The sequence below is a fragment of the Anabrus simplex genome, chromosome 3, assembly GCF_040414725.1.
Source record: "Anabrus simplex isolate iqAnaSimp1 chromosome 3, ASM4041472v1, whole genome shotgun sequence".
NCBI lineage: Eukaryota > Metazoa > Arthropoda > Insecta > Orthoptera > Tettigoniidae > Anabrus > Anabrus simplex.
The window spans coordinates 386741057-386756166 of NC_090267.1; the positions used below are offsets into that span (position 1 = coordinate 386741057).

Genomic DNA, 15110 nt, shown 5'->3' on the forward strand with positions numbered 1-15110 from the left:
GGTGCTTGCAGGAGCCACCTTTGGAGCATAGCTATCATCGTTCTATTTTTATCCCCCCCCCCCCACATCCATCGGCGAAAAGCTTTATCTTCTTAATATTCGTTAAGTTCTGCAAGCAGCGATAAACTGAAGATGCCACCTCATTCGAACCATTCGGGTAGGCCCCCTCAGTCCATATGTAGCTGAAACAGTTATCTGGTGTCATTGTGCTGTTAGAATTTCCAACAACAATGGAGAAATTGAACAGGTAGAGTTGGCGCCGATAATAAGTTTCCTGATCAGGTATTTCGGGATATGACAAATTCTTCTGTCAATCGAAAGACACTGTAAGTACACCTGGTTAACTTTCTCTGAGTAATGAAAAAAAAAAGGCGTGTGCCATTTTCTTGTGAATTGCCTTGCTAGCTTCCAGTGAAAACAACATAATAGCATCAGTTTCCCGCTTAATTATCTCTGAAAGTTCAAGACAAGTGGAGCACATGTCGAGCCTGGGTGATCCAAATCCTAGGTTAAACTTACGATTAAAAATCTAACGAAAGTAGGAGTTTTTCACTTTCACACTATCGTCAGCTTGGACGTTGCAAGCATTAGCCAGTTTTTGGATATTCAGATCAGAACTAAGGTGATACGAGTGTTACTACGACAGTAGTGGGATTCAAGACACTTTAAGTGAACTAATATACGCAACAACTGCTTTCTTTTTGTTGGTGTACTTCTGAGAAGTGTGATCGCCACCTCTTTTCTCCCGGATGACATATCCTGTTGTTGCGTACGTGCTGAGAATATTCTGTATTCTGGAATTTACCCCCCCCCCCAGAAATCGGCGAAAATCCTGTCCACAAACTTGTAGGTCCTCCCTTGTATACAAATTCCTCACAAAGTACTTTCCTGTGAACTGTTTTTGTTAGCGATTGCCGCATGTTCTTTTCTTATGGCCACTGCAAGGAACCAGCACACAATGTTTCATGATGAAACTGTCGTAATGACACTTCTTCTTTGTAGTATAGAAAGCGTCTCGAAATCTGGTGATAACTTGATCAGTTAACGTCTCACATTTGAGAATTGGCTTCTTCTTATGTGTACATTCCGGAACCGCTAGGTCCCCTTTCATAGAGTACCTGAAAACAATAAAAAATGACAGTATAAGTTCAATACTTGACAGAATTAGGGAATTAACTATGAATTACCAAGTGAGCACATTCACAGCATGTACATTTTCAGAAATTGTGTATTTTTATTGTCAACATTAGAGTGTTCTGTTGTACGAAAGCAAGCTAACTACTTACCTTGCATCTTACTTGAGTTTTTAAAGGGGAAATACTTAAGGATTTTATGGCTTTTGCTAGTATAATATTTCGTACTTCAGTAGACACATCTATTTCCTATATATACATATCTAATTTTTTTGTACAAAGTGGACTTTATTTGCAACAGCTCTCTTAGTCGCACTGAGATTGACTCTTTTCTTTCTCGCCTTTGATGGAGACACTACAGAAGGTGATACTTCCATTTTCAAAAATGGAAAGCAAGTAATCTCTGATATAAAACTACAGCACTAGTAGAAAGCATACAGCTTCAGCATAATGGTAGCCATGTTGTATGTTGTTGTCACGTGCCGTAGAAGTCAGGTTCTGGTTGGTTGAAGCGTACTTTACTCATTTTGCTTTTAAAACGCAGTGGACTTTATCCGTTTTGCATCTAACTTGAGTTTTTAAAGGGGAATACTTAAGGATTTTACGGCTTTTGCTAGTATATTATTTCATGCTTCAGTAGACACATCTATTACCTATATATATATAATTTTTGTAAAAAGTGGACTTTATCAGTTTTGCTTTTAGGCGAATCATATGTAATTTGAGAGGAAGTTTAACGAGGTTACATCACTCGTGCTTCCCTGTATTTCACTAAGACCTATCAGGTTAACATTCAATGCCTGAAGACGTATAACGAAAGCTCACCTTGAAGTTAAAGATTACCAAAGAAAACTCAAAACATCTAAACTTAAAAGAGAACTGAACCTTGAATGTGTAGTCTAAATGGGGTCGTAGAGATATTCCCTATTACACGCAGCTTAATCATGTGTTTGGTATTCTGCCTACCTTGTCAGTCGATTCTCACGCTGGCCGATTCCCCCACCTCCATCGATCCCCTTTCAGAAGGATCCTCCTCTCAAATGCTCAACGCAAGTTTCACTGCCGCCAGACAAGACCAAGACTCCAGAAAAAAGCCATCCTTAAGTAGCTAATGAGCCGAACATGCGAGAAGGTAAAGAAAGAGACGACGTGATTGGAGAATAAGTATTTAGGAGAGGAGCAACATGATTGGAGGACACTTTACTAGCAGCGATGGCAACAAACAAAAGCATACAGATGACATGAACAAACTTACAAAAACAATATTTCTTCATATTAGTTGAAGTCCATGAATACTAGACGGATTTAGTCAAGGTGTATACGAACAGATCTATATTGAACGGGAGCGCTATGAGATTGAAAGGAACAGGCAAGGAAGATGGAAGGAAACGGCCGTGGCCTTAGGTTAGTTTCCATATCAGCATTTTCCTAGAGGAGAAGTGGGGAAACCACGCAAAACAACTTCGGAGATGGCGGAGGTGGGAATCCAACGCTCCTCCACTCAGTTGACCTCCCGAGGCAGAGTGGACCCCGTTCCAACCATCGCACAACTTTTCAAATTTCTTGGCTTAGCCGGAAATCGAACCCCGGCCTCCGGGAGTGGCAGCTAATCACACTAACCACTACACCATATAGGCGGGCGGTGAATCAATTACGGCTAAATATGTTCCCTACAAACGGATAAAATTAGTACTTTTGACGACAATGGGAGCTTATGAAAATATATTTTGTATTCTTAATCGTGCATGCCGATATGACGGACGCTTTTCTGATGGTTCCATTGCCGGTTGGTAGGCCGCGGAGAGGCGGAAATGCAACCCACCGCTCCCCACAGCCCAGGCTGTGAGAGCTCAGAGAAACTTGCGCAGGTTATACAGGATGTTGATTCTTCATGACCGCTCTGCATGTGCCTGTACAAACGTCAAGCGATCCTAGTAAAGCAATCGAGTTGAACGTGCGGTGAGGGTAGTGTAGCTGTGAGCTTGAATTCGCTCGATGGTGGGTTCGAATCCCACCGTCGACTGCCCTGAAAATGGTCTTCCGCGGTTCCTCATTTCCATACCAGGCAAATGATGGCGCTGTAGCTTAATTAAGGCCAGGACCGCTACCTAGCCCTTTACCCATCCGTGCGTCGCTGATAACTTTCGATGTGTTAGTGCGACGTTGACTACTAGTAAAACAGGTACGTTTCACGAATATGAGCTGATGGAACGTTGTACGCTACGCAAAGTCAGACAGCCTCCGTGGCGCAATGGGTTAGCGCGTTCGGCTGTTAACCGAAAGGTTGGTGGTTCGAGCCCACCCGGGGGCGTTGGATTTTTAACATAGCTGTGTTGCTCATTAATACTGAAGAGGGGTGGCGATTGTCGTTTTAAGAAGAAAGGCAGCTGGGGTGGTGATTATTGGATTTCAAGGTATGGCGGTTATTATTGCTTTACAGGGAATACACATCCCTTATTAGCAGTAACGTAATTGGAGGTGAATCAGCAAGTGGTCCGTTTTTTCGGAGGATGGCAAAACAAATGGAGGATCGTCGAATGTCAGAAAAATATAACATTCTCTAGGCCTCGCCAACCTAATACCATAGGAGTCGGGAAAAATAAGAGTTGACAAAGGGAGGAGCCTGTCACCAGTAACTAGAAAGAGTGTCCGAATCAGCTAGGCGTCCTGTAGACTCCAGTGAACTGTAAAGTAGTGCTGCCATCTTGAATACTAAAATCGCCATTCAGCCGCACTGAGTGGCTCAGACGGATGAGTCGCTGGCCGTCTGAATCCACCTTGGCGGGTTCCATCCTGGCTCAGTCCGGTGATATTTGAAGGTGCTCAAATACAATAGTCTGGTGTCGGTAGATTTATTGGCACGTAAAAGAACTCCTGCGGGACAAAATTCCGGTACGTCGCCATCTTCGAAAACCGTCAAAATGTGCGTGGTGGGACGTAAGAACAATAACATTATTATTATTATTATTAGAAGAAGAAGAAGAGCCTGAACTACGGCGTGGTAGCAGGTCGTGTTAGATGTCGTTTAGTTCGTCTCAGTAAGTTCTTCATTTTGTTGTTGTTGTTGTTGTTGTTGTTGTTGTTGTTGTTTGGGTCATCAGTCCACAGACTAGATTGATGCATGTTCCATGCCACCCTATTCTATGTTAACATTCTTTCTTTCTTTCTTTCTTTCTTTCTTTCTTTCTTAATCTGCTTACCCTCCAGGGTCGGTTTTTCCCTCAGACTCAGCCCGCGATCTCACCTCTACCGCCTCAAGGGCAGTGTTCTGGAGCGTGGGACATTGGGTCGGGGATACAACTGGGGAGGATAACCAGTACCTCGCCCAGGCGGCCTCACCTGCTATGCTGAACAGGGGCCTTGCTGAGGGATTGTAAGATAGGAAGGGATAGACAAGGAAGAGAGAAGGAAGCGGCCGTGGACTTAAGTTAGGTACCATCCAGCATTTGCCTGGAAGAGAAGAGGGAAACCACGGAAAACCACTTCCAGGATGACTGAGGTGGTAATCGAACCCACCTTTACTCAGTTTACCTTCCGAGGCTGAGTGGACCTAGTTCCAACCCTCGCACTACTTTTCAAATTAAGTGGCAGAGCCGGGAATCGAACTCGGGCCTGCGGGAGTGGTAGCTAATTACATTAGCCACTGCACCTCAGAGGCGGACATTATTATTATTTTACAGTTTGCTTTACGTCACGCCGGTCCACTCAGGTCTTATTGCGACGACGGGATAGGAGAGGCCTAGGAGTGGAAATAAAGCAACCGGGGGACTTAATTAGAGTACAGCCCCGCTGTTTGCCTACTCTGGCTCCGTGGCTAAATGGTTAGCGTGCTAGCCTTTGGTCACAGGGGTCCCGGGTTCGATTCCCGTTCGGGTCGGAGATTTCCATTAATTCCCTTGGCTCGAGGACTGGGTGTTTGTCTCTCCCCAATATCCCTGCAACTCAAACACCACACACAACACTATCCTCCACCACAATAACACGCAGTTAACTTCACGTGGCAGATGTCTTACAAGTGCTGCACCCGGCTAGAAATAGCCACACGACATGTTTGCCTGGTATGGAATTGGGAAACAAATATCTTCATGGCTGCCGACATTGAGGTCCGAACACACTACCTCCCCAATGCAAGCTGATAACTACGTTACTCAAACAGCGCAGCCACTTACTCGTCCAAAAACAACGGGGCCGGTATATTGATTACTATGAAACGATATACCTCTGTGGTGTAGTGGTTAGCGTGATTAGCTGCCAACCCCGGGGGCCCGGGTTCGATTCCCGGCTCGGCCACGAAATTTGAAAAGTGGTACGAGGGCTGGAACGGGGTCCACTCAGCCTCGGAAGGTCAACTGAGTAGAGGTGGGTTCGATTCCCACCTCAGCCATCCTGGAAGTGGTTTTCCGTGATTTCCCACTTCTCCTCCAGGCGAATGGCGGGATGGTACCTAACTTAAGGCCACGGCCGCTTCCTTCCCTCTTCCTTGCCTATCCCTTCCAATCTTCCCATCCCTCCACAAGGCCCCTGTTCAGCATAGCAGGTGAGGCCGCCTGGGCGAGGTACTGGTCATTCTCCCCAGTTGTATCCCCCGACCAATAGTCTGAAGCTCCAGGACATTGCCCTTGAGGCGGTAGAGGTGGGATCCCTCGCTGAGTCCGAGGGAAAAACCGAACCTGGAGGGTAAACAGATGATGATGATGATGATGATGATGATGATGATGATGATGAAGAAACGATATAACCCTATATATTATATATTTTTTCGTAACAAGTGTAGTATATCTGGACATCAGTATGTAGATATGCATATGCCAAATAATCCCAGTAAATTTAGATAATTTCGAGGATGTGCATTGTTGAGACGTTGTATATTCGCTGCAGCCTCCGTGGCGCAATGGGTTAGCGCGTTCGGCTGTTAACCGAAAGGTTCGTGGTTCGAGCCCACCCGGGGGCGTTGGATTTTTAACATAGCTGTGTTGCTCATTAATACTGAAGAGAGGTGGCGATTGTCTTTTTAAGAAGAATTGCAGCTGGGGTGGTGATTATTGCTTTCAAGGTATGGCGTTTATTACTGTTTTAAAGGGAATACACAGCCCGTATTAAAAGTAACGTACTTGGAAGTGAATCAGCAAGTAGTCCGTTCTTTCGGAGGATGAAAATATTGGCGAAAGAAATGGAGGATCGTCGAATGTCAGAAAAATATAACATTCTCTAGGCCTCGCCAACCTAATACCATAGGAGTCGGAAAAAAGAAGAGTTGACAAAGGAAGGTAGGAGAACAAAGGATGAAAGGGAGGAGCCTGTCACCAGTAACTAGAAAGAGTGTCCGAATCAGCTTGGCGCCCTGTAGACTCCAGTGAACTGTAAAGTAGTGCTGCCATCTTGAATACTAAAATCGCCATTCAGCCGCACTGAGTGGCTCAGACGGATGAGTCGCTGGCCGTCTGAATCCACCTTGGCGGGTTCCATCCTGGCCAAGGTGCTCAAATACAATAGTCTGGTGTCGGTAGATTTATTGGCACGTAAAAGAACTCCTGCGGGACAAAATTCCGGTACATTGGCATCTTCGAAAACCATCAAAATGTGGGTAGTGGGACGTAAGAACAATAACATTATTATTATTATTATTATTATTATTATTATTAGAAGAAGAAGAAGAAGAGCCTGAACTCCGGCGTGGTAGCAGGTCGTGTAAGATGTCGTTTGAATCGTCTCAGTAAGTTCTTCATTTTGTTATTGTTGTTTCTTTGCTCATCAGTCCACAGACCAGTTTGATACATGTTCCATTGCACCGTATTCTATGTTAACATTCTTTCTTTCTTTCTTAATCTGCTTACCCTCCAGGGTTGGCTTTTCCCTCTGACTCAACCCGCGATCTCACCTCTAGCGCCTCAAGGGCAGTGTCCTGGAGCGTGAGACATTGGGTCGGGGATACAACTGGTGAGGATGACCAGTACCTCGCCCAGGCGGCCTCACCTGCTATGCTGAACAGGGGCCTTGCGGGGCGATGGGATGACAGGAAGGGATTGACAAGGAAGAGGGAAGGAAGCGACCGTGGCCTTAAGTTAGGTACCATCCCGCCATTCGCCTGGAGGAGAAGTGGGAAATCACGGAAAACCACTTCCAGGATGGCTGAGGTGGGAATCGAACCTACCTCTACTCATTTAACCTCCCGAGGCTGAGTGGACCCCGTTCCATCCCTCATACCACTTTTCAAATTTCGTGGCAGAGCCGGGAATCGAACCCGGGCCTCCGTTGGTGGCAGCTAATCACACTAACCACTACACTACAGAGGCGGACCCTTTTTATTTCCACGTAACTAATACATCCTATATCTGCTCTATCCCTACTGCTCTTAACACCTACTGTTCCCTCAAAATCCAACAGAACAAGTCCTGGGTGTCTTAGATATCGTCGTTGTCGGGACGAAATCTCCTATGTGATAATATTTTTGGAGATATACTGACCCTCAGCACGTATTATATGAAGAGCGAGAATGCCTTGACAATATTCACACATTATTGCACCTTAGATGACAGAACCTTCCAGGCCAAAGTTCTAAGCTAAAATATTTCAGATAGGTTTTGTCCCGGCAGCGACGGTATGTCCTATCATTCTATTCCTTCTTCTAGTGAAATTTAGCTAAATCTGTCTCCCCTCACCAAGGTTCGATCTACATATCTCATCTTCAGCATTCTTCTGTAACACCACATTTTAAAAGCTTCTATTCTTTTTCTTTCTGACCTAGTTATCGTCCATGTTTCTCTTCCGTACAATGCCACGTTCCAGACGAAATTCTTCAAGAACATCTTTCTAATTCCTCTATCATGTTCATAGTGAGCAAAGTTCTGTTTTTTAAGGAACGCCTTCCTTGCTTGGGCTAGTTTGCATTTTATGTCCTCCTTACTTCTGCCGAGGTTAGTCATTCTACAACCCAAGAAACAATATTCTTCTACTCCTTTTAATATTTCTTTTCCTAATCTAATATTTTATGCATCACCTGACTTTGTTCGAATGCAGTCCATTACTTTTGTTTTGGACTTATTTATTGTAGTCTAATACTCCTTCCCCAAGTCTCAGTCAATACCATTCGGCGATTTCTTCAAATCTTCTGCGGACTCACATACCAATGTCATCGGCAAATCTCAGAGTTTTTGTTTCGTCTCCTTGGATTGTGTTTCTCTTTCCAAATTCCTTTACTGCCTGTTTTATGTAAACACTGAAAAGGAGAAAACAGGAGAAAAGGGAGTAAAAGGGGAAAAAATTCGAATAGAGTATAGTTGAGAATTCTGCCATTCTGAACTGAAGTTGACGAGTACAATCCCGGCTAATTCCAGTTGTATTTCAAGGTGGACAAGTAAGCCAGCTTCAAATCAATAGATTAACGAGCACGTAAGAAACGCCTGCGTGACAAAATTTGTGTATCTAATACCGTGAAAGTTGTTAGTGAGCGTAAAACCATTAATTTGCGGGTTGTGGTGGGGATGTACAAGAGATGGCATATAGGTCTCCGGAGGGACCGCATTTAGAGTATGGTTCCAGTGTATGGGACCTGTACCAGGACTACTTGATACGTCAACTGGAAAATATTCGGATGGGGGAGGGGGTGTAGAACCGCGATTTGTTCTGGGTGATTTCCGACAGGGGAGTGGTGTAGCGAGAATGTTGCAAACTTTGCATGGGAAGACTTGGGAGTAAGGAGACATGGTGCTTGATTCTGTGGTATGTTTCGAGGTGTCAGTTGAGAGATGGCGTGGAATGACGTAAGTAGACTGATAATCTTGAGCGGAGCTTTTAAAAATAGGAATCATAATATGAAGATAAATTTGGAATTCAAGAAGACAAACTGAGGCAGGTATTCATTTATAGGACAAGGAGTAAGGGATTGGAATAAATTATCAAGCGAAATATTCGATACATTTTCAAGTTCTTTGAAAATGTTTAAGGTCAAGCTAGATAAACAATCGATAGGGAATCTGCCACCTGGGTGACAGCCCTAAATGCAGAACATTGATGTTTGATTCATTGATTGACTGATTGATATTATTACTATACAGGTTCGCCCACTTAAAACTTTCACCGCAAATAAATCTAGAACAACAATAGATATTGAAAAACGACATTCACAGTTATGAAGTCAGGGAAGGGGGTAATTAAAGTAAATACTATGAGCCAGTCAAAAACGTAAGAAAATATGATTTTCAACATCCTACGTTTTTAATGGACACTCTGTATTATTTCTTACGCAATCGTTAACGTGAAAAATCACATAAGGAATGGTGTTTGTTTCATCGCAATAGGTCAATTACATCCCGAGGTATTACAACGTGAATTTTTCAATGTAGTATTTGATCGTTCAGCATAAGTGCATGCTATATCAGATTACTGTTGACAAGGGATAAAAAACAACCAAACAAATAACAAACAAAATTCTTAATACATAATAATACAATGCAGAAATAATCACTTATTAAGGACGTGATTTGAACTCGACCTCCTGTAGGCCCTTCTGTAACTGTAATAAGTGAGGAAAGTTTTGTAATAAAAAGTGCTGGAAAAGACACACACACACACACACACACATAAAAATTTAAACACAAACACAAAGTGATTTTTCAGTTTTTCTTTCCAAGTTAGCCTTTCTTTTTCTGTAATACTTCTTATACCAATTCATTGAGAAGTAAATTGGCATTTGATTAAAAGTATCACTGAGCAATAGCACACGAGTGGAAATTTGTACACTTTTATTTTAATACACGAACACTCCCTGATCATCTTCATATTCTTCTCTTGGCGAACGTAAGATATCTTGAGGAAGTCTACTTTTAATCCGGCGTGGAAGTGTTGATCGTTTTCCAAGGGTGAAGAACTCAGCACCAGGCACATTTTGAAGTTTCTTGAAGAACGTCTTGGCTTGCGTTGTAATCACGTGTTCCAGAGTGTCTAACTGAAATTCACGATGTAACTGTTTTCGGACGTACCAAGGTGCGTTGGTGATGATACGGAGAACTTTGTTTTGGAATGATTACAGACGTCTGATTGTGGTTCGAGACGCCTCTCCCCAGACTGGACAGGCGTAGGAGAATAAATGACGTGGTAGTGATTTGTAGAGAAGTAATCTGCATACATATTTGAGGGAATATTTCCTGTTTAGTAAAGGATATAGTCTTGTTAGTCGTACATAACTTAGATTTAATTTCTGATTTATGTGGTATTCCCATGATAAGCGACGGTCAAGGAATACGCCCAGGTACTTCACGGCCTTGCGTTAGGCCTCCACGGTATGACTCATCCATTTAGGATGATTGGTGGGGGGGGGGGGGAGGGGGTAGGTGGACGTCGGAGAGTAAATATCATGGTTTCACATTTCGGTACATTCAGTGAAGTTCTCCAGTCATCTAACCACGTTGATATGGTTCGCAGAGAGGATTGCAGGCAGCGAGTGGCAGTTAAAATGTCATGGTGTGATGTGAATGCAGCAGTATCATCTGCATACATTACGATGTTGACGAATGGAGGCGATGGAATGTAATAGGTATAAATGTTGAAGAGGGTTGGAGCAAGAATAGAACCTCGAGGAACTCCAGCATTGATGAGCCGAGGTATGGAATGCATGGAATTATACGTACACTAAATATACGCTGGCTCAAGAATCTATAGATGATGCTGGCATATATAATGTGGTATTCCAATTGTGTGCAATTTGTACAATAGGCCTTTATGCCAAACTTCATCAAATGCTTTTATAAAATCCAAAAATGCGACAATAGTGTGATGTTTGTACTCAGAACCTGGCGCAATGTGTTCTGTAATACGTAGTAGCTGATGAGTAGTCGAATTCCGTTGACGGAAACCAAACTGATGATGTGGAAGGAGAGATGTAACCGCTAAGAAATTATTTAGACGTTTGAGGACGATTTATCAAATAATTTGGATAACGTTGGTAATAAACTTATTGGTCAGTAACTCTTGGTAGTGTCGAAGGTTTTCCAGGTTTGTGAATTGCAATTATTTCTGCATGTTTCCATGTGTCGATAAAGTATCCAAGACGAAGGAGGGCATTGAATATGGATGCAAGGAATGATAGTGCTTTTCTAGTGAAGTCCTTCAAGGCTATGTTAGGGATGAGATCATGTCCAGCAGCTTTCTTGACGGGCAGGTTCTTGATCAGATTTGGTATTTCTCCCGGTGAGGTAAATTTGATTCTCTCCGGAACTATAGGGCGGAATGTTGGAATCGCTTCTATTTGAATGTTACACTCGTGGTTGATTGGTGGGGGTTTTAGAGTGAAAAAAGCTTCAAAAACATCTGCAAGTATATCACATTTTTCAGAATCACTCAAGTAATGGGTATCAGATGCTGTCAGAGGAGGAATAATGCTTGGTTCATGCAGTATTCGTTTGGTTTTCTTCCAGAGTGTACAATCATCAGGCGATAGACCACAGAGATGATGCTGGCATGAAGAATAACGTTGATTATCTAAAGTTGTGCGTACTAATCTGATAAGGTGGTTTAATCTATGATGTTGCCAAGTTAGACGCTGAGCAGATATGATGGCAGTGAAGTGGCGAAGGGCATTGTCGAGATCTCATCTAGTTTTTAGGGGCATATTTGTTTGAAGACAGGAGTCAAGCTGTTGGTGATAAATGTCCCAATTAATATAACTAAGAGTAAATGTGCTTGGTTGTTGAATGAAAGTTTCAGCAGAAAACTATGCAATTACTGGACAGTGATTCAAGTCCATTTCAGCTACTGGTTTCATATAAAGGTGGAATGAGTAATGTGTCGGTTCGTCTGGAGCAGCGACGTGGATGGCATGAAGTTCAGTTGCTGCTAACATCTCTCTACCATTAGGAGTTGTTACACGACAGCCCCAAATCTCGTTCTTGCTTTTAAGATTTCCCAATACTATGGTTGGTAACTGGTCTTGAAACAATAATCTTTTATCTTCTCCGTGGAGTCGAGCTGATGGAGGTTTATAGGCTGCTATGACTGCCAAAGGGGTTCCATTGCTTAAATCGATTTTAACAGCACAAGCTTCTATAGTGGTTAACTATGGTAGGAATATTGGATATTGTTTACGTTTTTTATGATGACTGCCACTCCACCAGAGGCAACATGTGCTAGGCGACCACTTCTGTAGACGTTGAAACCAGGTACTGTAAAACGTTCATGTTCATCTAGGTGAGTTTCAGAAATGCATGCTACATCCATATTATGGTGAGACATGAACTCCAAGAAGGAGGCACGTTTGACCTTCAAACTGTTAGCATTCCAGTTTAGGAATGTGAGATGGAAAAACAGAGGATTGGCACTAACAGCCCTTATTAAGGAGTTCTGTTAGTAATTTTATGATAAATGATTTAATTTGGGGGATGACGGGCGTAAGAAAGGCTATAATCTGTTGAATAAGGCTGGCAGACGATTCAGGTTGAGAAGAATTTTGCGGTTGATTCTGAGCTGGATATACTGGAGTTTGCGGAGAAGGTTGGGAAAGAGGGCGTCGCCATGCTGATGGTTTAGTTATTCGAACTAGCGAAGGTCGAGATGGTAGCGGAGGAAAGTTCGTAGCATTATTAACTGGTGGTGCAGGGGCGATACTGTTGGGCCGGGAGCTGGTGAACATCGGTGAGGAAACACTCACTAAAGGCTGGTTTGTTGATCGAGTTGAACAGGTTGTGTTGAATCTATGTCCGCTGACGGCGAATATTATGTAATAAATTTTCTTTTAGTATAGTCCCCGTATTCTTCATATTTAGATAGTACGGGCAATCTTCGTAATTTGCAACATGTTCTTGGCCGCAGTTGACACACGTTGGAGGTACTTGTCGTGGTTTATTGCATTGTGAATAGTGATGATTATTAGGGCATTTGACGCAGCGTGGACTTAACCTGCAGAAGTTTTTAGTGTGCCCGAACCTTTGACATCGGGTACACTGTGAGATGTCTTGTGGTTTGCGACGGAGTTCGGCCGAAATAATGGCACGTTGAACGTGTGTTAAGTCAAAAATTCCTTTTGCATCTTCCGTGTTGTCCAATTCAACGGCGCAGAGGCGCATGGGCTGCTTATCTTTGAAAAGAAGCCGAGTAACTTCACGTACAGGTAAGTTAATCTCTTGTAACTCTGAGTGAAGTTCCGAGTCAGTAACAGAGTGTGGGACATTACGAATTATAACGGCGAATAATATGTTAATAAGTTTTCTTTTAATATAGTCCCCGTATCAGGCTGTATACTATTAGCCATGTTGAGAGAAGTGTAAGTTCGTGGTGTAAAAAACACGAATTTTAATTACACAAATACACTGAAGAACGAACACACAAGCGAGAGGTAAGTGCGCGGAGTGACTTGCTTCGGCTGAAGCTCGCTAGCGACTGCAACGTGGAGTTGACGCTTGAAGATAGACGAAACGCGCAGCCTTTGCACATCCCGAGATTCAAGCGCGAACTTCACGTTCCTCTTAATCACGATGTGATTGACATACTATGATGCGACAAGCGCTGTACTTAATTTGCACTGCTATGAAGAGGGCTTGAGACAATACCGATTTCCAGTCACACACAATGGAAAATAAAGAAAGGGTTTACTCCTTCGTTTTCTATTGTTCTCTACTACTGTACAGTACTAGAATGGACATAACGGTAACGAAATTGAATATCACCGCTGGCAAGATGCAGTGTTTACAGTGCACTGTATCTTCTGGTATGGGCTAGAATAAATGTGTTACTTTCATTGACCTGTCTCAGTCTTATCCTTGGCTTTGACAATATGAAAGTGGCTGCGGTATGATTGATGCTAGTAATGCCATTCCTTATGCAGCCAGTCCCTGCTATGAATGGTGTGAAAATATCGCCCATAGGGTCGGTTGGTGCACGCATTTCAGTGGGCTTGGCAGACTGATATGTAATGGCAACTTCTGGCCCAGTGAGGAAAGCAACTGGAAACTACCTCATTTCTCATTTCCCTTGTACGCCTCTTTAGTGACACCTAGGCAATCTGTTGAGGATACAGCCAGCCTTCGGGCTGAATACCCAACATACATACAATCAGTGGCTGACCAAGTATCTAGCAGAGGGAGAAAATGCTTTTTTACTGTACGTAGTTGTACGTCAATTACATAATGTAACATGTTCATGTTACTGAACACTTTCAATTAGTATATTACAATTGAAGTTTTGACGTTGTGAAGTGATGACATAAAAGTATGTTTGTACAGTAGTACGTACAAAACAAACAGAATTGTCAGAAACACACAAACATGTACGTCGGTATGCAACCAGATTGCTCACAACAAAAACTCTACAAAGCATGTTCGAAGAGATCGCCCTTTACATGGCAACACCGCTGTGCACGCTCCAACACTGATCGACTCACTGCTGCCAGGGTTTCTGGTGTTATTGCAGCGCATGGAGCGGTAATATGGTCTTTCATGTTGTCCATTCTTGTTGGAACCTGCTGATACACCACATTTTTCACATGTCCCCAAAGAAAAAAAAATCTAATGGGGTGAAGTCCGGCGATCGTGCTGAAAATCTCTGAACAGAACTGCCTCGTCCTATCCATCAATTTGGGAACTACTGGTTTAGTGCATTTCTTGCCACTGTGGCATTGTGCGCAGGGCATCCATCATGCTGATACCACATTATTTGACGCAAATTCCGTTAGTACAGGTAAGGTACGAGTCAAGTATTACCTGTACTTTCGCCCGGTAAGATTGCCATCAATGAAATGCGGGAAATTGATGTATTGTCCTACAATACCACACCATGCATTGATGCTCCGCTGACGTTGATCTTCACTTGACGAAGCCAACGTGGGTTTTCCGTTGCCCAGTAATGCATATTGTGCAAGTTGACGTTCCCATGGTTTGCCAACGTGGCTTCATCGGTAAACAGTACCCTACGCATAATGTCATGGCCTTGCTGCAGAACCTACTGGCAGTATTCCAGACGAATTTGAAAGTCATTGCCGTGAAGATCTTG

General features: G+C 43.2%; 2 non-coding genes across 2 annotated transcripts; both read left to right on the forward strand.

Moving 5' to 3' along the window:
- Positions 1 to 3370: 3370 nt before the first annotated feature.
- On the forward strand, positions 3371 to 3444 carry TRNAN-GUU (transfer RNA asparagine (anticodon GUU)). Its single transcript has one exon. It is a non-coding gene; the product is annotated as a tRNA-Asn (tRNA).
- Positions 3445 to 6010: 2566 nt separating this feature from the next.
- On the forward strand, positions 6011 to 6084 carry TRNAN-GUU (transfer RNA asparagine (anticodon GUU)). The gene has a single exon. It is a non-coding gene; the product is annotated as a tRNA-Asn (tRNA).
- The last annotated feature ends 9026 nt before the right edge of the window (positions 6085 to 15110 follow it).